Consider the following 25870-nt stretch of genomic DNA (forward strand, 5'->3'; position numbering starts at 1 on the left):
AATTCTAGCCTATATTTCAACGAAGAGTTAAGGTGCGGTGCAGTGCACGTAGGATGGTGTAATAGAGTTATACTATTACCTCACTATCCCCTTGCGCCAGCAGTTCTGAGGCACTTATGTCTCCCCAAAGGCTTGTCTACAATTCAAAATGTTGGCAACTCTCCCCTTACAGCTTTAAAACCACACACAATGTCTTAACAGTGCACATCTGTTCCAACACATTGTGAGTGACTGTATCCCACACAGTGCTTGTATGGGCAGAAAATGCAGATGTGGCAGCTGCAACAGTGTATTTAGGTTGGTTTTTTTTCCTGTCTACCCTTCAGTGACAGCTTTGACAGCTCAGAGCACTGGCCTGGTTTAAAAACATAGGAACAGTTTTTAGTTGCTCCTTGGGATTCACTGCAAAACACAAGGCAAAAACCAGTGCTCAGTTAGCAGAAGGACACACTGACACACACAATTACTTTATCAGGGCTTGCCCCAGAATTGGAGGTACAGCCTGAACAGTATTTTCTACCCTCCTGAGAGCTGCAAAGAGAAAACTGGCCTGGATCATTAGTTAAAGGACATTTTCCAAGTAAAATATTTTCCAAGTAAATTCACCTATTACCCTGTGGGCCACAGACAGTTCATCCCAGAGGGGCCCTAGTACAGCAAGTGGGGAGGTTGGTGGCACTCCTTGGGTTGCATGGACAGCCCTGGATAGATATCCTCTGTTGACCACTTCCAGCCTTGGATCCTAAAGAGAAACACAATAGAAAAGGAAATTAGTTTAGCTAAAGAGAAAAGAAAAGACAAAAAATAAACAAAACAAGAACAGAGAAACCCAGTTAAAAAGTAATTTATTTTCATTCATTTATTCAACAATTGTTTAATTTTAAGTTCTTTACCCTCTTACTTCCCCCATCCTATAGGTGGCAGCACTCATCAAAATACACTCCAAACTGCTAGCCATGGCCTGGCAACCCGCCACCATGAATCTGAAAGTGTGAAGGTGTCACAAGGAAAAGTCTCTGTCTTTTTGATGGACTATGGACCCTCGTGCAAGACAGAGCTAGTAAAAGCAGGCAACAGAACAGGTACAAATATTCCTCATGTACCATAGATGTTGTACATTATCCACAGAGATGTGCGGGGCATTGTGAGAGAGATGCAACACTATACAGGACCCACAATACTTACAGGGAAAGTTGTATGTTGATCCATTGTACTGTGTGTACCTGAGATAGGGTACCTATGGAATAGTGCTGTGTAGCTGCACATTACACTTGTGCAAGTTGCAATGGTGCAATTCTCGAGCGTAGACCAGGCCTCAACGGAGAATAAGTAGAACTTCTTTGAAAGGCGTTTGAAGGAAGAGGGGTGGAGTCAGGCCAGACTGAGGGGTTTAAAAAACGAGTATTATTTGCATCAGGTCATTTATTAAGCTAAAGTCTGTAACTTCGACTAAAAAAGGCTTGCGAGGGAAGGCAGGCTTCCCCCTCCCACGAGATACACCCATCTGAAACTGAACATGGAATCCCCTAACCAGCCGTACGGTGACAGCTTTTGGGTGAGCTACAACTTTCAGTGGAAAAAGTTGATTTGCACATATACATCATCATACACACACACCAAGAAAGGACCATGACTTATTCTGTGATTGACTTTTAGACTTTATTCTGTTCGGTACCTACACATCTATTAAATGGCAATAGAGGCAACTCCCACAGAATGTCAAATGTTACAACTCGGACTAATCAGTAACCTGTAACAGTGTCTGCAACACACAACTCCTTGTGTAAACTGGCATTTGACTGGCCTTCCCTCACTATCGCTTTTACTATTAACTCCATCATTTATCCTAATCCTTGTTCTAGGCCTCAGTTTTCTAGGGCAACTGGATCTCCTTTACAAATAATGAACAAAATGTTCATTTTTTTCTTCATGGTACCCAGATGACTCTCTCAGGGAAAGTTTACTGGAGCTTCATCCTCCCTGAAATGGCAACAAAACTGTAAAACCACTTCCTCTTAGCACAGCTGAGGAAGTTTGAAGCTGCTGTGTTGCAAAACAGTGTAAAAACTCTCTTCTCCTCCCTGTGCTGTACTTTCTCATGTGCATTAAAACCCCATTGCCATGTACATTATGTGGTAACTGACTGGGAAATATTGGAACAGTAAAAGTGACTTTCGCAGTTTAGGAAGGTGAGGTGACGGTACTTATCCCAGCCTTGGCATTCATTTCTGTTGCTGCATTTGTGCCCCTGGCTGTGATGAGGGTTCTTGCAATTTCAGCTGTGGTAAACAGTCACATTAGAAGCTGCAGCCTTCACATTTTAAGTCTGGGGACTCCTTATCGTTTGGGTCAGTGGGGGACTTTGATTTTGGAGGAGTGCATGTGGGAAGCTTGCAGAAAAGGGCTTTGCAGTTATGTGGTCTTTGAGGGTGGAGGGAGAGACTTTAGGGGTAAAAATAGCCAGCAGTGGAGGTAGCTAGTAACATCTAGTAAAGAGAAGCAAAAAAACATGGCTCCCTTGTTGGGGAAGAAGCAGAGCTGCAGAGCAATGCATGTGGTTCTCACAGCATCTGGACAAATAAGTGGGGGGAGGGCGTAAAGCTTCTTTTGTGCTTTCTCTGGATCTTTTGAGGATTTCCTGTTTGGGATTCTAAGTTGTTATAGGACTGTCTACCAAGCAGGTGGTTTGGGCTTCGGCTTGGCTTTCAAAGTAGGTGCATATGCTATTCTGCACTCCGCAGCCTCCAACTCCATGGAATCATATGTTAAGTGTTGAGACTACTTGCACAGGCAGAAGCATGTGGGTGCCTCTGCACTTTTCTGTTCACCACGTTAACATCAGTAAGTGACTTCCCTTACCCCTCTACCTACGCACTAGGCCATTTAGTGCATTTGTTATAATATTTTCCTGCCTCACAGAGATAAATAAAGTTGGCAGAGTGCTTTGAAAAACGCGACGTGGTAAATATCATATGACTTGATCACAGTAGTGATGGAGAATCCCTGTCAGAACCTCTCCTGCTACCCAGCTCAGCAAATGCCTCACTGGGTTCTCATTACCAGCTATTTTTTGATATCTGCTTGGGCTGTCAAGCAATTAAAAAACTTAATTGCAATTAATTGCGGGATTAAAAAATTAATTGTGCTGTTAAACAATAGAATACCATTTCTTTGAAACATTTGTGGATCTTTACTACATTTTCAAATATATTGATTTCAATTACAACACAGAATACAAAGTGTACAGTGCTCACTTTATATTTATTTTTTATTACAAATATTTGCACTGTAAAAAACAAATTGTATTTTCAATTCACCTCATACAAATACTGTAATGCAATCTCTTTATCATGAAAGTTGAATTTACAAATGTAGAATTATGTACAAAAAACCTGTATTCAAAAATAAAACAACGTAAAACTTTAGAGCCTACAAGTCCACTCACTCCTACTTCTTGGTCAGTCAATTACTCAGACAAACAAGGTTGGTTACAATTTGCAGGAGATAATGCTGCCCGCTTCTTGTTTGCAATGTCACCTGAATGTGAGCACAGGACTCTTGCATCGTTCAAATGCTTGATTCCTCGATACATGCCTTGACTCAACCTTCTATATTTCTTACAACCATGTATTTCCACATATGCATCTTCATAAAAAATAAAAATTCAACAATTAAGCGATTCACATAAGAAGGTCGTTGTTAAATAGAAAGAACAAGCGCGATTGCTAGCTCAACAGTTGAATGAAATTAAGATTCTAATCTTAACAGGGAAGAGCTATGAAGCGTCATTTAACGTGAAAGGCTATATTTCAGAATGTATATCCCCCCCTCCCCATTATCATTAGAGTAATTAGTGTTTCATTGGTTGCAGATCATTCTGCAGGAGTTTGTACCATCCCTACTTAATGGGCATGTTGATCCCTAAAAGAATTTAGACTGAAGCTTTGTCATAAAGAAAGTTAGTGCTATTCTTTGGGGCATGTATCATAGGTCATAAGACTTTTCCTCTGGGAGATTGCTCCTGTATTACAGCTAAACTTTGCTAAAAGCAAGGCCTTCTACACCGAGACTTGAACCTCCACCAGTACAAATCCCTTATGTAGGCACACCAGGACAATGCTCTCCAAGCTGAAGCCAGAGGAAGCTGCATCAATGCAAGTCACTAGAAGTCTGCAACTTGTGAAGCTATGTCAGTGGTTTAAATCCCAATGGAGGCAAGGTGAAAAACCTTGTCAACTTGTAAAGTAAGAAAAATAAAATAAAATAGAATCCTTGTAAAGCAAACTAGCTGATTAACAGCGAGACAGGACTGATTTAGGAGATCTAAAGCTATATACTTCTGTGCGTGCTTGTAACTTTGGATTTCTAAGATAACTATTTGTAAATAAGAGGCCCGAAGTGTAAAGGGGATAAAGAGGATCACAAAGCTAAACAAAGCTCCTTAATTGCTGATCTGAAACCATGACCATGAAGGATTATTTAGAAAGTGAATATAAACAATACAAAAACAAAGGAACACAATAAAAAACAAAGGAAAATACTGGATGTAATACTGTGGCCTGTTGATGGGAATTTAACCACTCAGAAAAATTTTATAGGCATGGAGCCAGTTTTTACTCAGACAAAGCTTCAGTGGAAGTCAGTGGAGGTTCTGATTAAGGACTGCAGGACTGAGGATTAACATTTTTCTAGGCTGTATTCTTAAGTGTGACACTGATGTGTAGGATGACATTAGGGTAAGCCACTTGATCTCTTTGACCCGTGTTTTCTCCATTCCATAACATGTCACCTAAAAAAAAGAGCAGCAGTAGAAACAGAAAGTATTCCGAAACCAAGAAAATTGCAAAAAACAGTTAAAGTTGCTAAGTGACAAAAATAACACCTCTTACAATGCCCATGTGTAAAGACTTTCACATCACTTACAAAACTCATGTACATAAAGAGGGTATAGCTTTTTCAGGAAGGACAGGCAAGGAAAACAAGGGAGGTGGTGTTGCATTATACAAGAAGAATATATAGATTTGTTCTAAGGTCTAGAAGCAGATGAGAGGCAGACCAGCTTAAAGTCTCTGGGTAAGATAAAATGGGATGACATGTTAGGGGTCTACTATCGATCACCAAATCAGGAAGAGGAGGTGGGTGAGGCATTATCCCCTGGTGATAATGGGGGACTTTAACTACCCAGACATCTGTGGGAAAAGTAATACAGCAGAACACAAAATTTCCCATAAGTTCTTGGAGTGTATCAGAGACAACTTTTTGTTGCAAAAAGAGGAGGAAGTGACAGAGAAGACAGCCATTTTAGACTTGATTCTGACCAACAATTGGTTGCGAATCTGAACGTGGAAAGCAATTCGGGTGAAAGTGATCATGCAGGAAAGGAAGGAATGAAAGCAGCCAAACAAGGACGATAGACTTCAAAAAAGGCAGACTTTATCAAAGTCAAATAACTGGTAGGCAAGGTCCAATGGGAAGAAAATCTAAGGGGATAAAGAAATTGGGGAGAGCTGGCAGTTTCTCAAGGTGACAATATTAAACACACAACTGCAAACTGTTCCAATGTGAAGGAAAGATAGGAAGAACAGTAAGAGTCCAATATGGCTCCATCATGAGCTCTTTACTGACTTGAAAATCAAAAAGGAACCATACAAAAAATGGAAACGAATTGCTGAGGAGGAGTACAAGAGAATATGCACAAGTATGTAGGAACAAAATCAGAAAGGCTAAGGCATAAAATGAGTTATACTTACCAAGGGACATGAGGCAATAAGAAAAGGTTAATTAAATACATTAGGAGCACAAGAAAGACAAAGGGAAGTGTAGGTCCTCTACTTAGCGGGAAAGGAGAGCTAATAACTGATGACACGAAGAAGGCTGCATAATGCCTATTTTGCTCCAGTCTTCACAAAAAAGGTTAATGATGACCATATTCTGAACACAATTAATATTAAGAACAAGGGGGAAAGAACACAAGCCAAACAGGGAAAGAAAAGGTTAAAGAATATTTAGGTAAGTTAGATGTATTCAAGTTGGCAAGTCCTAATTCACCATCCTAATTAAATTCATCCTATGGAACTAGCTGAAACAATCTTGGAACCATTAGCAATGATCTCTGAGAACTCCTGAAGGATGGGTGAGGTCCCAGAGAACTGGAGAAAGACAAACATAATACCTATATTTTAAAAGGAAAACAAAGAGAACCTGGGGAATTATAGACAGTCAGCCTGTTTAATGCAGATCATTGTGTATATTTGATTTTTGTCTCAATATTTTAAAGTAAAATAATCTCAACTTATAACTATTTTGAATAAGAGATAAGGTTATGTTGTCATAAGATTTTTTTGTACTTAGTAACAGTAATGATGAAAATGAAAACTTAGACAAAAAAAGTCAAAATTTCAGATCATGGAAAGTTTGTAGTGACCGGTAACTCATAAATAGGTATAAACCGATGAGTTTTCTTCAAATTAAATTGCCTTCAGAGTAAATGTAGCAATTTTCAAATCAAATCCATTTTAAAAATTAAAGTTATAAGGAGGCTAAAATAAGGCTGTAAAAAATGGAAGCTGGTTGCAACATGGTGACATGGACATTCTGCCACCTCTCTATAATCAAGTTAGAAATAAAGGGGAAATAGAAACGCTCATATTAGGAAATTCTGTATTTATGGATCATTGGGTCCATTCCCATCACATACATATAAAATCAGAGTATATATGCATCTGTATGAGTGGAGTAGGAAATCACCTGAGATTGTGCACTAGTTGTCCCAGAGGTCATGAGAGCCCTAGCTATCGCACAAGACACATCAGCATGGACACACAAGGCACACAAGACAAGATATTTCAGCAATTCCCAAAAACTGAATCAGCTCGGGTAGGGATTCTGGGAAGTGATGGGAGAACTGTACCACCAGAATTTCTGAATGGTTATTAGGGGATACTGCCACTAGTTAGATAGCTGGGCTAGACTTCACAGGCTTCCGAGCCTATCCCATCTTGTATTTTAGTCTGTTGATTGTGGTTTCAAAACTATTCCACAGGTTGAACAGCGCCCTATGGCAGTATTTCCCTGACGGTGGATCCCAACCCACCTTTGGGTCACAAGAAGGGTCTAGGTAGGTCGCACATTTCCTAGAGGTGCTCTTCTCTCCACCCCATCTCTCTGTGCTCTCATAAGAATGGCCACACAGGTCAGAACAATGGGCCATCTAGCCCAGGATCCCATGCTTCAGAGGGAATGAACAGAACAGAACAGAACTTCCCCTGAGCAGCTGGAGTGGGGTAGCAGCAGCAACATGGAAGAAGTGGTTGGAGCCAGTGAACAGACTGTCAGCAACCCCTCCCCCACCCTTCACATGCCCTGGCGGTGCTTCCCACCCCCACAAACTCACTCCCCCTGGGCAGTAGCAGATTTACCATAGCACCACTGGCGTCATGGCGCTGGCCCCCCACTCCAAAGAGGTCCCGGCCCGGCCCACTCTTCTCTACCCCCTGTCCTCCACTCTCTCCTGCGGGGGCAGATGCTTGGTGCTGCCGGCTCCTAGGATTCCTTCTGCAGCAGACGGCAGCCAAGCTCCTCCCCCACCTTTTCCTCCAGCATGCTGCATTCCTGCCCCTTCCCCCCCCTGCACCAGAAGGGCCAGCTGCAGGAGGAAACAGGGCTGGCAGAGCTAAAGCAAGGAGGAGTGGGGAAGCTGAGTGAGGGTGGGGGGATTTTGTGTTTCTTTATTTTTCCCTTTAATGCCTGAATAAAAACTATTAAAAATAGTAAACATGTTTGTAAGTCTGGAAACCTCTGCTCTGTGGAATTTCTAGGCATTTGCATCCCAGACTAGTGAAGTGCAGATTTTGGAAGTCACGATTGTGATATGGTAGCAGAGCTATATGGGTGAGCCTTCTAGAACGTCTGCCTGGTCTTAGTCAGTGCTCTTAGTCCTTCGTCTTTGTGAGTAACGGACTCACACAACAATTTGAATGGGGGAATTGTGGGGGAGACATAGCACTGTTGACAATAAACTAAAGGGATTTTCTCATTATCGCCCACTGGTTTGTGTGTGTGGTTCGATGTGATTCATGCTCTTCAAACAACAGTGCATAGTACAAAATGAGATGGAAAAACTACAAAAGAGAACTGACCAGAAAGACCACCCCACTAAACTGTGGGGAAATGAGAGAAAAGAAAAGAGTGGAAATAATTGCTGCATGGCAGGTTTACTGTAAGGTTGTGAATTTTTTGCAAAAATGCCAAAAAAAGTCCCAGTTCTTAGACTGTAAGGCCAGAAGGGACCACTGTGACCTTCCCCTGATTAATTCCTGTTTGAAGTAGAGCAGATCTAGGGGAAAAGATCCAATTCTGATTTTTAAAATTGCCAGTGATGGAGAATCTACCACAGTCCTTGGTGAATTGTTCCAGTGATTGATTATCCTCAGTGTTAAAAATGTGTGTCTTATGTCAAGTCTGAATTTGTCTACTTTCAGCTTCCAGCCATTGGATCTTGTTAGACCTTTTTCTGCTAGAGCCCATTATCAAATCTTATTCCTCACGTGTAGGGTACTTAAACTGTGTTCATGTTTCTCCCGCCCTCTGTTCTCTTTGTTAAACTAAACAGACGGAGCTCCTGGAGCCTATCAAACTAGGACATGTTTTCTAATTCTTTAAGCCAGTGGTTCCCAAACTTGTTCTGCCGCTTGTGCAGGGAAAGCCCCTGGCGGGCCGGGCCGGTTTGTGTACCTGCCACATCCGCAGGTTTGGCAGATCGCGGCTCCCAGTGGCCACGGTTCACTGCTCCAGGCCCATGGGAGCTGCTGGAAGTGGCGCGGGCCGAGGGATGTACTGGCCGTACCAGCAGCTCCCATGGGCCTGGAGCAGCAAACCGCGGCCACTGGGAGCCGCGATCGGCCGAACCTGCGGACGTGGCAGGTACACAAACCGGCCCGGCCCACTGGTGGCTTTCCCTGCACAAGCAGCGGAACAAGTTTGGGAACCACTGCTTTAAGCATTCTCATCGCTCTTCTCGGAACCCTCTCCAATTTGTCAACATTCTTCTTGGCACCAGAACCGTTAAATTAAGTCTCTCTATAATTATCACCAAATCTACAGGTGTGGTGACTGTGGTCCCCATAGAGTGTGCATATGTAGGGCTCCTGCTAAAATACTATGTATAGTTCAATGAGGAGACCTTGTGGCACCTTACAAGGACTCCTTGTTGTTTTTGCTGATACAGATGAACACGGCTACCACTCTGAAACCTGTCACTATGCATAGTTCAGTGTTTGAGGAGAGCTAAAGAGGCATTGATTGTGGTGAGGGGAGGCAGATAGCACTGCTGCTAAAATACCATGAGTCAGTTTTAGCTGTTCATCTAAACTGAACCTATTTGGCATATTGTCAGAAGAGAACGCTTTACTTGAGGAGGAATATATTTATGAAAACATGCTGAAGTTAGTGATTTTCAATGGTCAGGAAGTGATGTCCTTCTCTCAGAATTAAATTCTTATGGGATCCGATGGTTTGTGATGTTGACATGTTCACTGAGAACTAAAATGAGATCAATGAATGAATTTTCACTTGTAACCTAATCCAGAATTTATACAGCAAGTAACAGTGGTTGAAAAGAAAACTAGTACATTTACTTACTGTGCCAGCCAGCTGCAAAGGATGGCAATTTTCTGCCCAGTATCAGCCAAATAATCAATTTTCGCTGGCTGAACAAATAAATAAAAAAAGTGTTAGTTTCAAATTGATCCAAATTTTTTTTGTTTTCTCAAACAAACATATACACCACCTGTTATTTACATTACACACACAGGTCATTTGGGGTCAAATTAATTTTTTTGTTCTGATTTCAGGCATTTTTAACTGTTTTGCAAAATAAATTTGAAAATGCCATTCACACAATGGAGGAGGCAATGGTGTCCCTTTTTTCACCCAATAGCCTGACGGTTAGTAAAAAATCGGAGCGAATATCTGTGGGAAATATTTGCTTTTTGTAGTACTTACCTTTCTCAACTGGATCTACAATATTTAAAGCATGATTTAACTCTAGACAGGTACGTAATGTCCTGGTCTACCAGGAATTCCCTTAAAGGCTTATGATTCTTCCCTTTTGCGAACTCTTCAACCCTAGTATTTGGAAATGATCCAGTACATGTTTTGTTTTGTCAAGTACAGGTAGGAGAACAACATCATTAACTAGTTAAACACTTGCATGCGCATAATGTTCCTTCATTCCAAGAACCCAGTACAGTGAAATCAGTGACTTACAGCATCTCACTATTCAGGGCCTCTAGCAATTCAAACTTTCTTATTTGCCTCAAATTGCATGAAATTTAGGATAAAAAATAGCAGGGGTCTTGTTTTAGAAATTTAGCTTGTCATCATGGGTTCTCTACTAATGCATGAAAGAAAAACAAGAAAAAAGGCGCCAAAACTCTAGATCAGAAAGTTCACTATATTCTGGAGCCAAAAGTCCCAACTTGTCTGCAGTCAATAGGCTAACATCGAAAAGCAGTGGGAATCAAGCAGCTCACACCTAAATAATGTGTGTGGCCTGGATGGTACATTTTAAGAGGACACAAACAGTTCTACTGACCTTTTAAGCATTTTTAACTTTCAAAGCCCTTTTTACACGAGTTATTAATCCATCACATGGGTAAGAGGAAAGTAGTTTCTCTCTGGGGAAAACTGAGGCAGAAAGTAAATGACTTGCCCATGTCCTCTATTTTTCACACCCGTTTTCTTCTGTGAGCAAGCCAAGTTAAAATTCTTAATTACATGAAAGAAAAAGACAAAACAAGAGACTTCACTGGCTTTGCGACCTCTACAAGAACACTTCCCGTAGACAGAGCCACCTCAAGCTTTCATTAGTTTCTCACTGCTAGTTCAGCAGCAAAGGAGAACAAAGTGATTGTCTCCAGAAGGCTGGAAATCCTCTCCCCTTGGTTAGATTCAAGTGCAACTCTGCAGCCTATAAAGTTACGGTCACTCAAAATTTAGATACGAAATAACTAAAATCTTTTTGAAGATTCCCCACTTCAGCAAAGTGGGCTGAATTCCTCAACAGCATTTTAAAGGCAATTTACTGTCAAGCTGTTTGTGGAACATGTGTGTAGATTTTAAAAATTCCTTTGAACCCTGTTGATAATGTGGCTTGATCAACCAATGAGCACCCATAGCTCCTGATGTTCTGCTCACACACATGCAAATCCTTTGCCCCATATTCATAACCCTGTAGTCTCAATGCATCAGGCACTCCTAATACTGCAAACATTTTAATTCACAAAGCTGGGTCTCCTTGCTGCCCCCCACCCTCCTGAAAGGTTTGTCCTATCAACTCCTTTTCCAGGCTGGAAATTTGTTCCTCTGCTGTGCTCAGCTAGCACAAAGCTACAACTCCTCCCCTAGGCCACCTGGCAAAGCAGCAGCTACTGAACATATGTTGGCCATCCTCAACTGGCTGGTGTTTCTGCCTTCTGGACTACCTGCCTGTCAGTCTCTCTATTCATTTTCTATGTGCCTCCCCAAAATGCCCTCACCACAAATCACTGAATTGTGGAGTCTGGGTCTGGTGATTTACCCTAAAATGGTAGGGCCCTACCAATTTCACGGCCATAGGATTTTAAAAATAGTAAATTTCATGATTTCAGCTATTTAAATCTGAAACTTAACATTGGTGTAATTGTAGGGGGTCCTGACCCAAAAAGGACTCGTGTAGGGATCACAAGGTTATTGTAGGTGGGCTTGTGGTATTGCCACTCTTACTTTTGTGCTGCTGCTGGTGGCAGGGGCGGCTCCAGGCCCCAGCACGCCAAGCGCATGCTTGTGGCGGCATGCAGCGGGGGGCGCTCTGCCGGTCGCTGGGAGGGCGGCGTCCCGCGGCTCCGGTGGACCTCCCGCAGGCGTGCCTGCGGGAGGGTCACCGGAGCCGCAGGACTGGCGACCAGCAGAGTGCCCCTCACCACATGCCGCTGTGCTTGGGGCGGCGAAATGTCTAGAGCCGCCCCTGGCTGGTGGGATGCCACCTTCAGAGCTGGCTGCCCGGCCAACAGCCGCTGCTCTCCAGCCACCCAGCTCTGAAGGCAGCACAGAAGTAAGGGTAGCAATACCATGAAACTCCCCCACCACACACACACCCCCTTAAATAACCTTGTGACCACCCTGCAACTCCCTTTTGGGTCAGGACCCCCAATTTGAGAAATTCTAGTCTCCCCCATAAGATTGGTACAGTATAGGGTAAAAGCACACAAAAGACCAGATTTCATGGTCTAGGATGCGTTTTTTATGGCCATGAATTTGGTAGGGCCCTATTTATACAGCTCTAGCCAACCTGGAACAGCAGGGAAAAAGTAACATCACGAGGCCAGCTTTTAAAGACCAGAGCATTTGGGTTCTTTACTCTGTGGTCCAGTCCCCACTTCTAGATTTTGGGGGACTTGTCAGTGTGGGAGTTCAGCTCCTATACAGCTCTTAATAACAGTGATACTGTAGTGTTTAAGTATAGTGGTTGGAGTCATGACTTTGAAACTCACTGGGGGCTGGAAACTGAATAAAACATGAATAGTATAAGGGGGCACTCATGCTGTCAGCACACTGTTCTGGGACGGACTGGGGTGGTGAATGCAAACTGCAGAATGCTGCCACAGTTTAGTTGTGCAGTCATGCTATTCTGACACCCACTTGGTTAGTAAAAATACATCAGTATGTGGCAGAACATACCAGTTCCGTTGCACTCATTATGCAATGCTGGCTGTTCAGCTGCAATGAAGCCAAGGTCAGCTTCAAAGATTGCAGATTACCTAGAATTCAGTCAGAGTTGCGTTCAAAGGCAGCTTCAGATCTGTGGTTGGTGTAAGAATGGCAAGGGACAGTAAGTGTAAGAAAACCTGACAAAAACAAAGAATAAGATCACAAAGGAAAAAGTGGACAAAATAAAATACATCACAAAAGGAAAGAACATAACAGAACAGGAGTGATTGAAACAGTAGAAAATTACTTATCTGATATAAGATTAGAACTATTTAGTGCTGGTTCTAACACCTTTGCACGTCCTGAATAACCCATTACTCCACAAATAGACCCACTGCGGTAGTGGAAGTGTGGCAGACAGAGGTCTTTAATAAATGAAATCAAATTATGTAGCCCTTACTCAGACAAATCTCTGACACCAGTTTTTAGATATGCCTGGTTTTGGTTCAGCATTTTCATACAGTGAAGTCAGCCTGCTGGATCTCAGGGGCTGATTGTTCACAGAAGAGACCTCATTCGACGATGAGACCGAAGAGTGGATTGATTAGGTTTCTCAATAGAAAACACTGGAAATCAGAGAGTTTAAAAGCTGTTGTAAAATAAATTATTTTAAATTACACGTTAGTTTAAAAGTTGATTTATTAACACCAAACAACATAGTAATTCCTTCAATTTTGATTCCCCAGGCTTTTCTGAATGTTGAATTTTATTTATATACACATTTATATGCCTGTCTTCCAAACACTTCTGCATCTTAGCGCAATAGACCTCATGCTTCAAGTTAGGCACATGCATAAGTGTTGCAGGATTGGGGCCACAATATAAATACATCAGTGCATATCACTGAAACTGCTAATGTAAACACATTCTATCAAGTCATCTGTGTTCTATTTTCTTGGGGGGGAAAATAAATAGTTACAGTAGGTGAAACCTGGGTCCCACTAAAAGGCAATGGCAAAACTCCCATAGACTTCAACAGGACCAGCATTTCACCCAATATTCCAGTCTACCTCTTGACCTGCATTTTGGGAGTATTATGAAAAGCTGATTCTTTAAGTCCTGCACAGCATTAAACTGTCAAAATTTCAGCTTCCTGTTTGCTTGTTATTTCCTCTTCTTATAGTTAAGACAGCTTTTTTATTTATTTTAGTGATTTGGTTTTTGTAATTAGGTGGACTCAAGTGGCCAGAATCTCATGTACTATTACTTTGGAGTTTCCCTTTAGTTTTAAAAAAGAACTCAATATTTCCAGTGGAGACTTTTAAACTTCATTTTCCTTTCCCCTTTTTAAATAATTAAGTCATGGGGGAAAGGACCAATTACTTCTCATATTGCATCTAATAACTCTAAAAGCCATCCAACTATCTTTCTTCAATAACATGCCAAGACCTGTAAAAATTAATCCATGCCCTTTCAGCTACTCATTGCTAGAGTGTTTTCTTCCACAAAGACTTGAACTGGCATTTATGGAAGGAGCATCTTTTGTGGGTCATTCAGAAAATATTATGGCCCTAGCCATTTAAAAGGTAGTTTACCCAGAACAAAAAAATGGGTTGACACCATCTTTTGGTTCTTCGAGAAGGCCTGAAATCAATTTCTGTTTGTTTTCATACATTAGAAATTCTAGTCTTTGTGGGTGACTACAGGTAGGTTTGTGACATCTGTGATACCCATTAAACTGAGAGGGGATGTTATGTTTATTCAGACTGAAACAATCTTCATTTGTGTGTTTTTGTGGGTGTGGGTATATTTCAGATAACTGTTAGGAAGAAATACTTCATTTGTTAAAGGAACAAAACCCTGACCTTTAAATTAAGGGCAGAGAGAATTCTCAATCCACTTACTCTTCACCAGTCTCTCTCCAAAAGGATTACCCCAAAATCCAAGGAAACTTGGCCTGACATTTCTAAGGTAAAAAGCCAACAAACTAACAGCATTCCTCTTTTCTTTAAAATCCTCCCAAGGCCTTCCACACATTATAAACAAGCAGAACAGGTCACAAATCTATTTTTTAACCCTTTATAGTTCACCTTCAGCCTGCCTGTCCTGCAGATTTTTTGATTGTTGGATTAATTCCATTCAGTAACATTGGGTCAGGCAGCTGACAACTATAGCCTGGCCCTGTTGTTTTAAAAACGGAGTATATTTGGGGAAGGTATATTATACCCCACAATGTATGTACATTGGTGGAGTAATGCATTTGGTGCAGATACTTTGAGTCAAAAGTCCTTTACCTTAAAGCCATCCACAGTAGATGCTCTTGAAATCAGTGACAATTACACATCCTGATGTTTCTAGCAAAAAGATAAAGGTTAGTTAAAAATATTCTTGGTATTTTGAGCCAGCCCACACCTCCCACACTGAGAGATCTTTTACAAAGCCCATGAATGGAATAAAGGAACTCTGGGCTTACATTTTTAGAACCCCACAGGGTTTTTTTTTTCTAATGCCCATTGGTTAACCTGCAGGAAGAGAGAGACTGACTGTGGTTTCCCATCTGTGAGCTGAAGTGAAATTCCCTTTGGTTAACCACTCTATATAACATGGCATGTGTTTCATATTTAACCTTCACCAAAACACATCCAAAAAGTACGTGTACGTTGGAACTCATTCTGTAGAATTTCACAGCCAAAAAGACTTTTGCTTTTGAAAATCCAGGTACTACGTAACCCAGTTCTCTAGAAAATTTTGCTTCCCACAATGACTTGAATCTGAATTCCCCCCCATTTTGCCAGGGTACTTTTGGCTTTTGCCCTCCGGACATGCCATGCAGGAAGACAATATATTCACTTCCTTTCTATGATTTTCTGAAATTCCCTGATTTCATCATATGCAGTGCATTACAAAGGCTTAAGGACATTAAATAGAAAGCTCAGTGCTACGTTCCTTAATGACAGCCAAGGCCGTCCTATAGGACATACTTTCCCGAATGGTGGTGTTCAATACACGTCTCAACTAAACCTACTTGGAAAAGTTTTGCAAGTAGCACTAGCCCAGTAATGTGACACATGGCCAGAAAGGGTTAAACAGCTTGCAGACTAATTGACCCAGATTCAACCTTTGGGAACATATTGGTAGATAATGTTTGTGGTTTTGTGTGTTTACATATATATTGTTAGAGGTTAACAATGTAATTAAACAGTCCCTGTCTATGCTGTATTCTGTTAATTCAGAGATCAAAAGGAAATCTGAACATTTAAATGAACTGTAAACATAGTGATATCACTGTATTCATCCCTCTTTGAAATGTATAGCAAATCACCTGCGGATGGTGGAAAACGGGCAATTGACTTATGTTAATGCCTATAGCTAATTACCAGTGATGCTTAGGAAATAGGTCTACTTCAAAGTCTCCATGATTGCCTGTTGTTCGTCTAAGGACTCCGAGCTGTTAAGAGAAGGCCTTGAACTGTATAAAACCCCCTTGGGTCCTGATCCTTTTTATCTCAGATCTGCTTGATGCTTCATGCAGGGGAAGCTTAAGTCGTAAGGCTGAGATCTCCAGTCCCACGTGGATCACCCTGAATATGGATGTTGGACTATAATCTTTGGACTAATTCTGAAAAAACTCTTTGCAGCTACAAAGCTCACCATTTCTACTATGAATCTGATCTCAGAACTGTACTTATGCGTATATGTATATTGATCTTTTAACCAATACACTCTCTCTTTTCTTTTTTAATAAATTTAAGTTTAGTTAAGAATTGGCTGTAGCGTGTATTTGGGTAAGATCTGAAATATTCATTAATCTGGAAGGTAACGTGTCCGATCCTTTGGGATGGAGAGATCACTAAACTGTTCATCTTTCCATGTCTGCTGTGCCCTTACATTATCTTATTTCTGTTTCACATAATTCCTGTGGCATGTCGGATTATGCCGACCGACATTTTCACTGAATTTGTGTATCACAATAGAACTTTGGGGCAGTGTATTGTGGGACATTAGACAGACATTGTGCTGGATAGGGCACGCGGTAGAAAGACAGCATGGAGTCTGTTTTGTTTAATATAACTTTGTATGTATTGTGTTCATATTCGATTCACTTTGGGTGAGTCTACAAGGGAGGGAGGGAGGGTGTGAGGGTGTGTGTGTGTGCGTGAGAGTGTGAGTGAAAGACAGAGAGAGAAGATTTTTATTTTGGGTATCTGGTGTTCATATTCGATTTACTGCCTCTCTCTCTCTCTATCTGTGCGTGCGCAGGGGGATCGCTGTGCATGAGTTTGTGTCCATGTGAATGCATGTGTCACAGCCAGGATCCAATACTCCACCTAAAACTGGTCTCATTGCACGGCATAGAATCGTCTGCTCCCTTTTTTGGGAGTTAGATAATTAAATAATATTAAAAATCTGGTCCTAAGTGCGTTACAGTTCCACTTATTTTGATCTATATTGTCGACTTTCTTCCTATCAAGATAAAGAATCACTTTACTTCAGCTGCCTGACTGTGTGCTTGGGTGGCAAAAAACTGAGCTGCCCCTGTATGCCATGCATCTTGTAGGGATTCTTCCTGCAGTTTCTCTTCCTGGGGGATGCTGTGGCAAAGGAATTGCAGGCAGCAAACCTGCCTCTCTCCCTGCTGGATCTAAGGGCGTGGTGGGAGTAGTGAGAGCCCAAGTGCCCATCAGCAAGAGAGGTGAAGGGGTCAGAGGCTGAAAAGTGGGGACCACATGTAGGACAGAAGCTGAAATGGGACAGGGCAGAAAGAAGAAGGAATAATGGAGGGGGGGGACACTGCTCCAAGATCCTGTAACAAACCTCCAAGTTTACCTTACCACCTGCCCCTTTTCCAAACAAGCCTTCCACCCCACTCTGCCCCATGTTTCCTCTAAGTACCTGCTTCCCTCTTCCCCTGTGCCTCAACCCCCCTTTTAAAATAGAGTAACTCCAGATTTACACAAGTGAAACAAAGAATCAGGCCCATAAATTAATAGCATTTAATTTAGGGAGGAGTTGAGCTTTTCTGACTTCTGATCCTGTCTTTACATTTATACTCTTAGTCTCAGGCCCCGTCACTTGGGCTGCAGGCAGTAAATCCCCCACTCATTTTCTAGCTCCTTTCCCTTGTTTTGGGGGAAGAGGCGTGTTTGAATGTGGTGTTTGTGGAAGGTGCAGGCCTGACAGCCCGGGGGACTGAAGCTCTCTGTTTACCCACAGAGCAGGTATTATATGGGCAACAGTTCAGCAGGCCTCCACCCGCTGACCTGCCAACACGTCCCAAAATCCTGATCTGGAAAAGCCACTTGACTTGTAGGTGCAAGAGATAGTTTAGTCTCTGTGCCTAGTCAAGTCTATGTTTCTTCTGCCGAGGCTGCCAGAAGTGCCAGTTTCAGTGATGACTATACAGTGCCTATGGAGAACCGGAGTGTGATCCCCAAACATATTTCACAATGGACATTCAACAGCCTCTCATGCGACAGCCAGGGCCGGCTCCAGGCACCAGCCCCGTAAGCAGCTGCTTGGGGCGGCACGTCCGGCTCTTTGGCGGCGGGTCCCTTGCTCCCTCTCGGAGTGAAGGTCCTGCCACTGAATTGCCGCCAAAGACTGAAGTGGCAGCGGTAGAGCTGCAGATTGTGATCGTGGCTTTCCCCTCCCCCCCTTGTTTTTGCTGCTTGGGGTGGCAAAAACCCTGGAGCCGGCCCTGGTGACAGCTTTCACTCATTGCTGCCTCTAAAGTTCTTTAAAATAGCTACTTTGCCACTGTCGCTGCAGCAAGAGGACTGGACTCTGCATTGCAATGCACTGGCTTTGCTACCCTTCTGGCTGGCTGGGTTTGAACCACTAATTCAGAAGTGAAAAATCCCCAGTTCACTTAATCAGCTAGTCTTTAAACCATATTAGCCTTACTCGTGTCTCCATTTTCCCTTTGCATTGGCATTGCAAAGACAGACATTCCAACAGTCTGTAACAGCAGTTAAGCAAAGCAACCTTCAGGCAAGAAGTGAGGTGCCACATTGCAACTGCTACAGTGCAGAGACTGCGAACTACAAAGAAAAATCCAAGAGTTAAGGGGCAAGAAACCCCCTGATCTCTTCTGTCCCATTACATAGACTGGGAAAAGTCCTGTTTCAGAGAGAATGTGAACAAAGGCCCAACCTGCAGAAAAACAATTGGAGTGAAAAGAAAAAAGACCATTAATTTAAGGCTCCACTACAACACAACTTCAATTTACACAGCACCTTTCATAGAAACTATAGGCCTGATCCTATGACCATTTAAGTCAACCAAATAATTATAAAGTCAATATATTCCCTCAAAGCCTTAGAGTTAAATCTAGTCAATGGAATTAAATACGAGAAGGAGACAGAATGTAAAATGTACAGAAAAGGAGAAGAGATTATTTCTGGTGTGATCTGAAAAGAGATTAAGGGATGAATTTGGCCCTCCATAACAACAGTGCAAGTCTGGAGAACTGTGCATCAGAGACACTGGATTTATACCTATATAATGAAACAGCAGAGCTTGGCCTGAAGAGACCATGAGGCAAAGAGATACGTGCAAGATGATCCAGACAGCAAAGGAGATGACTCTTGCGTTGGTGTTGTGCCACATTTCTTATACTGTCAATAATATACAGAGTTTTGATCAGTATTTTGTCAACAGCAGAATTATACAGATTGTTGTATTGGACTGGGATCATTTCTATGTTAATATACCTGGGTGAGAGAGAACAAAACTTCAGAAAGATGGTCAATTCTAGTGGACTCAGCACAGGATTGGGAGCCAAATGTCCTGAGTACTAATCCTGACTCTGTACTTAGTGAATTTGGACAAAGTCACAAACTAAATATTAAATCATTTTCCATACAATTGAATGGTGACAATACTGTATTAGTAGCAGAGTCGAAATTAGAACTCCAAACTTCCTCGCTCCTAATCCCACGCTCAGTCTGCCATTACTCTTCTCAGAGTGATGCTGTGAGGATTCGTTAGCATTTTTAAACCAGTGAAGCACTGTACAAACATGAGTGTTATGTCAACCATTACTGAAAAGAAATTCAATTTGCTTTGTTAGAATTTGGGGTTTTGGATGTATCTGCTGTGTTCATTGTTTTACTACTCAATGCAGAGAATCTTTTCTTGGGGATAATACACAACCATAAAGACTACAGAAATTGGCAGTATTATCTATTGATGGACAAAATAGAGCTGACTACTGTGGCTTAGCTTGTGGGGAAGGGGTAAGAACCACTTATTGGTGACAAAGTGGAATTGAATAGAAAGTGGGATACTTGGCATATTCCTACATAAGGATATGATAGAAGACCATCAATCTTATAAGTGAATTATTTTTAGTTGATATGTTTGTAAATATGCAATTTAGTGTTAGACTTTTAATGACTCTATATTTTGGATAAATGTGTTTAAGTTCTAATGGAGTTATCAACATATACAATCCTGGGGGAAAATGAGGGTCTACAGTGTAAGAAAAATGTGATTACCCTGAAATTGCTAGTTTTCTTGCTGGTGTTAGGCTTAATTCTCTAAGGAGACATTGAAAAATAACCTGGGTCTTTAGGTTTGCTTTACTGGTGGTGTTGTTTTAATATAAAGCTCAGAGAAGACAGTCCTGCCTGAGATGATTTCTTTGGAATTCCCAAAAAAGACACGGCAAGAACAACTTGGTTGTTTTGTAATATTCCGTTTTTGAAATTAATGGCAGCCTCAAAATGGTCCCAACTAGTTTCCAAAATGTATAGTCCTGTAAAAACAAAATACCTACACACAACCATTCATCTCACCTAAAAGCCCACATCCAGCAATGTACTTAAAACAGGCACGTAACTTTAAGCACAAGTAGTCCTATTGATTTCAAGGTGAAGAGCGGTAGGGGTAGGAGCATTGTCCAAACAATTTTTTCTTTAAGGGCACCATGTACAAGAGCAAATGAATTGCTGGCCTGAGCTGCACAGACACCGGAAATACTAGGTGGTTAATATTCAGTATGTACATTCCTCAAAAGTCACAGTTCTAAGAATTACACTTGTATGATCTTTCAGGCTCTTTTGGGGTGGGGGATGCAGGTCACCTCTGTGCTGCTAAGAGTTGGCTGAAGATGGTTTCCTGCAAGGCTGGAGTTTCACTACATATGAGTTTCACAACGGAAAAAGAAAAAAAAAAAGACATTAAAGCAAAACCCAAGCTTAGATTCCACAGGAAACCACACACACAAAAAAGCCACCCCCGAACTGCAGAATCCACATTTTTTGTGCATCTATCATATATTCATCAGGAGAGAAGAGAGGAGCCAGGAGGCTTAGAGCAGAGCGCAGCACGAAACCCAAGCTCAGCATGTGCTGCAGTGGAGGTGAGGAGTGGACATAAAGGTAGAAATCCTGGCTCCACTGAAGTCAAATGGAGGTTTTGCCATTAACCATAATGGAGCCAGGATTTTACCCAAAGAATTTAAAACTTTCGGACAGGAACAAAAACAGATTAGTTGGGAATATGGATATGTTCTGACTGGGAATCCCCTTATCTGAAGGTAGATATGATATAACAATGGGGGCACTGGAATTACCAGATAGCTGGTGTTGCCACAGGAGCAAGTCACCCAAGCAGCATGTCATCAGGGAGTCCTATGACAAGAATGCCTTTATTTTAGGGTTTATCATATTTCTACTGTGTCGGGGTTCCAGGAGGTATACGGAGTTGCTAAAGCCAGCACTGTCTATCCTGTATTTAGCACTGCAGAACTGGGGCTGAAAGGCTCATGTTCAAGAAAGGAGTCTGAATATAGGCTGTAAACCTCTACATAACTGCATCAGCTAAAATATTCTGAGTGAGGGAGAAATGTGTAATTTACCAAAAGTGCAGCAAGACAGTTAATCTAGGTCACTGGTTTTTACCCTTAACATTGGTCTACGTGTCAGGCTGATTAATTTGAAGAGGAAAAGGATTTATACCAGACTGGTCCCTCTCAAACTGAGATACAATTCCCGCCCCCTCCCCCTACACCCTCCATGAGAAGTCACGGCCTGACTGTTTTCCAGTGGGGAAAAACAACATTGGACAATGCTTTCGTTGGGCTGAACTCCAACTTTAAATTGAACAATTTTGTTGCTGATAATTAAAGGTGGCCCAGAGAGTGTTCAGTTTATTACATTTTTTTGCCCTGCGTGCGGCAGAGTCAGACACTAGAGACGAAAATAATCTGTTGCGTCAAAGTGCACCTGGTGGCCAGTGCAATACTGTTTCCTACAACAGGAGGGGGAAAAATGGGTTGAAAGTCTTGGTGAGGAGAAAGCTGTAAGAGGAAAATTAAATTCAGAACTTTTTCTATTATAGTAAACACACACATTTCTAAGAGGTCTGCTACACTCATTGTATGTTTTGACCCAAGCAACCCATTCTGTAGGGCTTATTTGTATTCCAACTCATTGCTGTTTTACATTCAAATAGCAAGAAACAATTTTTTTTGTGGCAATTGTATTGTAGTGACCTTGTAAAGTACACCCTATAAAGTCTCTCATCTCATGCAAAGTAATAAATATGGAAGAAATGGAAAAAGATTTTTTGCATATGCAAAAACTACTTCTGAATGAATGAGTACTATATCCTAAACTAGCAAATGAAAACTGAAGCTGCTAATCATTAGGCATATGTAACCATTTTGTGAACATTTCCATCATGTAGTTGTATAGCTACTTGTTTTAGCCAGGGACTAAGATGGACTTTGCTTTAGGGAGTAAGGGAGCTTAGTTTAGAGCAGTGGCTTCCAACCTGTGGTCCACGGCTACCTACCTGGGAGTCCGCAAACTACGTCTAAGATTTCCAAAGGAGTCTGCACTTCCATTTGAAAATTTTTTTTAGAGGTCCGCATATGAAAAGGCTGAAACCCGCTGGTTTAGAGCATGGGATTGTGACTGGAGGCCTTTTGCTCCATCACTGAGTAATCTTTGGCAATTCATTCAACTTTAGTTATTCATCTGTTAAACTAGTGAACAACCACTGGCCTACCCTCAGAATGAGGTGTTTTATGAAAGGTACACAGCAATGTAAAATATTAATATATTACACAAAATAAACTATGTTAAAATAACTTTATTAAGGTTGCAAAGTCAAGCACTTGGAAGTCTGGATATGCCAAAATGTCCTTGCACAATCTTAATTCAGCCTCCATGTGCATATCACATTATGCTAAAGTCTTTAATTACATGGAGGATTTTTCCCCCACCTCTTCTGCAACTTTCATGATATTCCACAAAGTGCTTCCATGCTATGTAGTAGGAGCAAATCCCACAAATTTGGTCCAGGTCATTATAAAATGAACCCTTCTCACTTGGAGCAGGAATGATTATTGCTGTCCTAGGCCTTGTTATAGTAGACCTTTAGTCTCATCTTCTTGTGGTGCTATTTGCTGCTCCTGATGGTGTTCTTTTCAGCCAGCTCCTTGGAGACACAGTCATGCATCAAACTATTTGGATGACCAAGTTCAGCTGCCCCTGGGTCTCCTCCCCTTCTCTTCTGGATACCTAGCACATTGACCTGAGACCAGCTAACAGCAAATTCCTAGGGTGGTTTCCTCCATGACATGATGGCATTACAATCTGAGTCACAGAAGTAGACGATGTTGGTCACTGTGAAAATAGCTCAGGTGGTATGTGCAGGTCTATTTGGAGAAATAAGTGAGTTCTGTCCAACTTGACCTCTGTGCAGTGGAGCGCAGAAGGTAAACCAGACATGCTATTCACATACTGTGGCATTGTAGGAGAGGGGCTATCTGCACTGCTGTAGCTACACCACCATTCACACCGGCACTGCGCTGGTGGAGATGGGCACTACACAGAATCACATGGTGGGTAGACTCACTTGAAGCAAGTCTAATGTGACCAGTGGTAATGCCTATATCCGATTGGGAACATGTATGTGGGGACGGGTATACTGCAGCAAATACAAATGTGGAACTTCACAATGCTTTACATGTCATGGAGACCTGAGTTTCTGACCATCTGTTTACACAGATAAGGGAAAAAGGAACAAGTGACTCTGGAGACAACTTTTTCAGTTAATTGCAATGACTGGCTAGTTTTTTGGTTTTGGAAGTTGCTTCCACAGAACCCTATACTTAAAGACTACACAGCACCTACCCTCAGAGAAAGCCAAGTCCATAGTCAAAAAGAATTACAATAGTGCTTTCATAGAATCATAGAATCTCAGGGTTGGAAGGGACCTCAGGAGGTCATCTAGTCCAACCCCCTGCTCAAAGCAGGACCAAACCCAACTAAATCATCCCAGCCAGGGCTTTGTCAAGCCTGACCTTAAAAACCTCTAAGGAAGGAGATTCCACCACCTCCCTAGGTAATCCATTCCAGTTCTTCACCACCCTACTAGTGAAAAAGTTTTTCCTAATATCCAACCTAAACCTCCCCCTCTGCAACTTGAGACCATTATTCCTTGTTCTGTCATCTTCTACCACTGAGAACAGTCTAGATCCATCCTCTTTGGAACCCCCTTTCAGGTAGTTGAAAGCAGCTATCAAATCCCCCCTCATTCTTCTCTTCTGCAGGCTAAACAATCCCAGTTCCCTCAGCCTCTCCTCATAAGTCATGTGCTCCAGCCCCCTAATCATTTTTGTTGCCCTCCGCTGGACTCTCTCCAATTTATCCACATCCTTCTTGTAGTGTGGGGCCCAAAACTGGACACAGGACTCCAGATGAGGCCTCACCAGTGCTGAATAGAGGGGAATGATCACTTCCCTCGATCTGCTGGAAATGCCCCTACTTATACAACCCAAAATGCCATTAGCCTTCTTGGCAACAAGGGCACACTGTTGACTCATATTCAGCTTTTCATCCACCGTAACCCCTAGGTCCTTTTCTGCAGAACTGCTGCCCAGCCATTCGGTCCCTAGTCTGTAGCAGTGCATGGGATTCTTCCGTCCTAAGTGCAGGACTCTGCACTTGTCCTTGTTGAACCTCATCATATTTCTTTTGGCCCAATCCTCTAATTTGTCTAGGTCCCTCTGTATCCCATCCTTACCCTCCAGCATATCAACCACTCCTCCCAGTTTAGTGTCATCTGCAAACTTGCTAAGGGTGCAGTCCGCACCATCCTCCAGATCGTTAATGAAGATATTGAATAAAACCAGCCCCAGCACCGACCCTTGGGGCACCCCACTTGATACCGGCTGCCAACTAGACATGGAACCATTGATCACTACCCGTTGAGCCCGACCATCTAGCCAGTTTTCTATCCACCTTACCGTCCATTCATCCAGCCCAGACTTCTTTAACTTGCTGGCAAGAATACTGTGGGAAACTGTATCAAAAGCTTTGCTAAAGTCCAGAAATAGCACATCCACTGCTTTCCCCTCATCCACAGAGCCAGTTATCTCATCATAGAAGGCAATTAGGTTAGTCAGGCATGACTTGCCCTTGGTGAATCCATGCTGACTGTTCCTGATCACTTTCCCCTCCTTTAAGTGGTTCAGAATTGATTCCTTGAGGACCTGTTCCATGATTTTTCCAGGGACTGAGGTGAGACTGACTGGCCTGTAGTTCCCTGGATCTTCCTTCTTCCCTTTTTTAAAGATGGGCACTACATTAGCCTTTTTCTAGTCATCCGGGACCTTTCCCGATCGCCATGATTTTTCAAAGATAATGGCCAATGGCTCTGCAATCTCATCGGCCAACTCCTTTAGCACCTTACTAAAGCAAGTACTCAACCCAGCTTCTACATCTAAACAGAAGTGCTGAGAGGAAGTGTGCACAGAGCTCCAAATAGTTGCCTTACATCTCTGTGAAGAGGAACCTTTCAAAAGCATGCACAAGGAGCTACCACTGCTTGGGTGGAATTCACCTGAAGATCTCTGGAGACCAGCAACTTAATTCTCCTATAACCGTAGTTGAATGTATCTGGGCAGAGATGAGGATGTAGGAGACAGGGAACAGCAGTCTTCCAGCTCAGAAGTTCTCAACCTTTTTCTTTCTGAGGCTCCCCAAAACATGCTATAAAAACTCCACAGCCCACCTGTGCCACAATAACTCATTTTCTGCCTATAAAAGCCAGGGCTGGCGTTAAGGGGTAGCAAGCAGGGCAATTGCCCAGGCCCCACTCCACAGGAGTCACTGTGAAGCTAAGTTGCTCAAGCTTCTGCTTCAGCGCCAGTTGGCAGGCTCAGGGC

General features: G+C 42.3%; 1 long non-coding RNA gene across 1 annotated transcript; it reads right to left on the reverse strand.

Annotated features, from left to right (window-relative positions):
- Positions 1-3510: 3510 nt before the first annotated feature.
- On the reverse strand, positions 3511-13234 carry LOC120406628. The gene is made up of 5 exons (XR_005599428.1): positions 13148-13234; positions 12718-12838; positions 10595-10767; positions 9640-9707; positions 3511-3645 (listed from the first exon to the last, which is right to left on the reverse strand). It is a non-coding gene; the product is annotated as an uncharacterized LOC120406628 (long non-coding RNA).
- Between the last annotated feature and the right edge of the window lie 12636 nt (positions 13235-25870).

The sequence above is a fragment of the Mauremys reevesii genome, linkage group 5 (genome assembly GCF_016161935.1).
Source record: "Mauremys reevesii isolate NIE-2019 linkage group 5, ASM1616193v1, whole genome shotgun sequence".
In the NCBI taxonomy this organism is placed as follows: domain Eukaryota; kingdom Metazoa; phylum Chordata; order Testudines; family Geoemydidae; genus Mauremys; species Mauremys reevesii.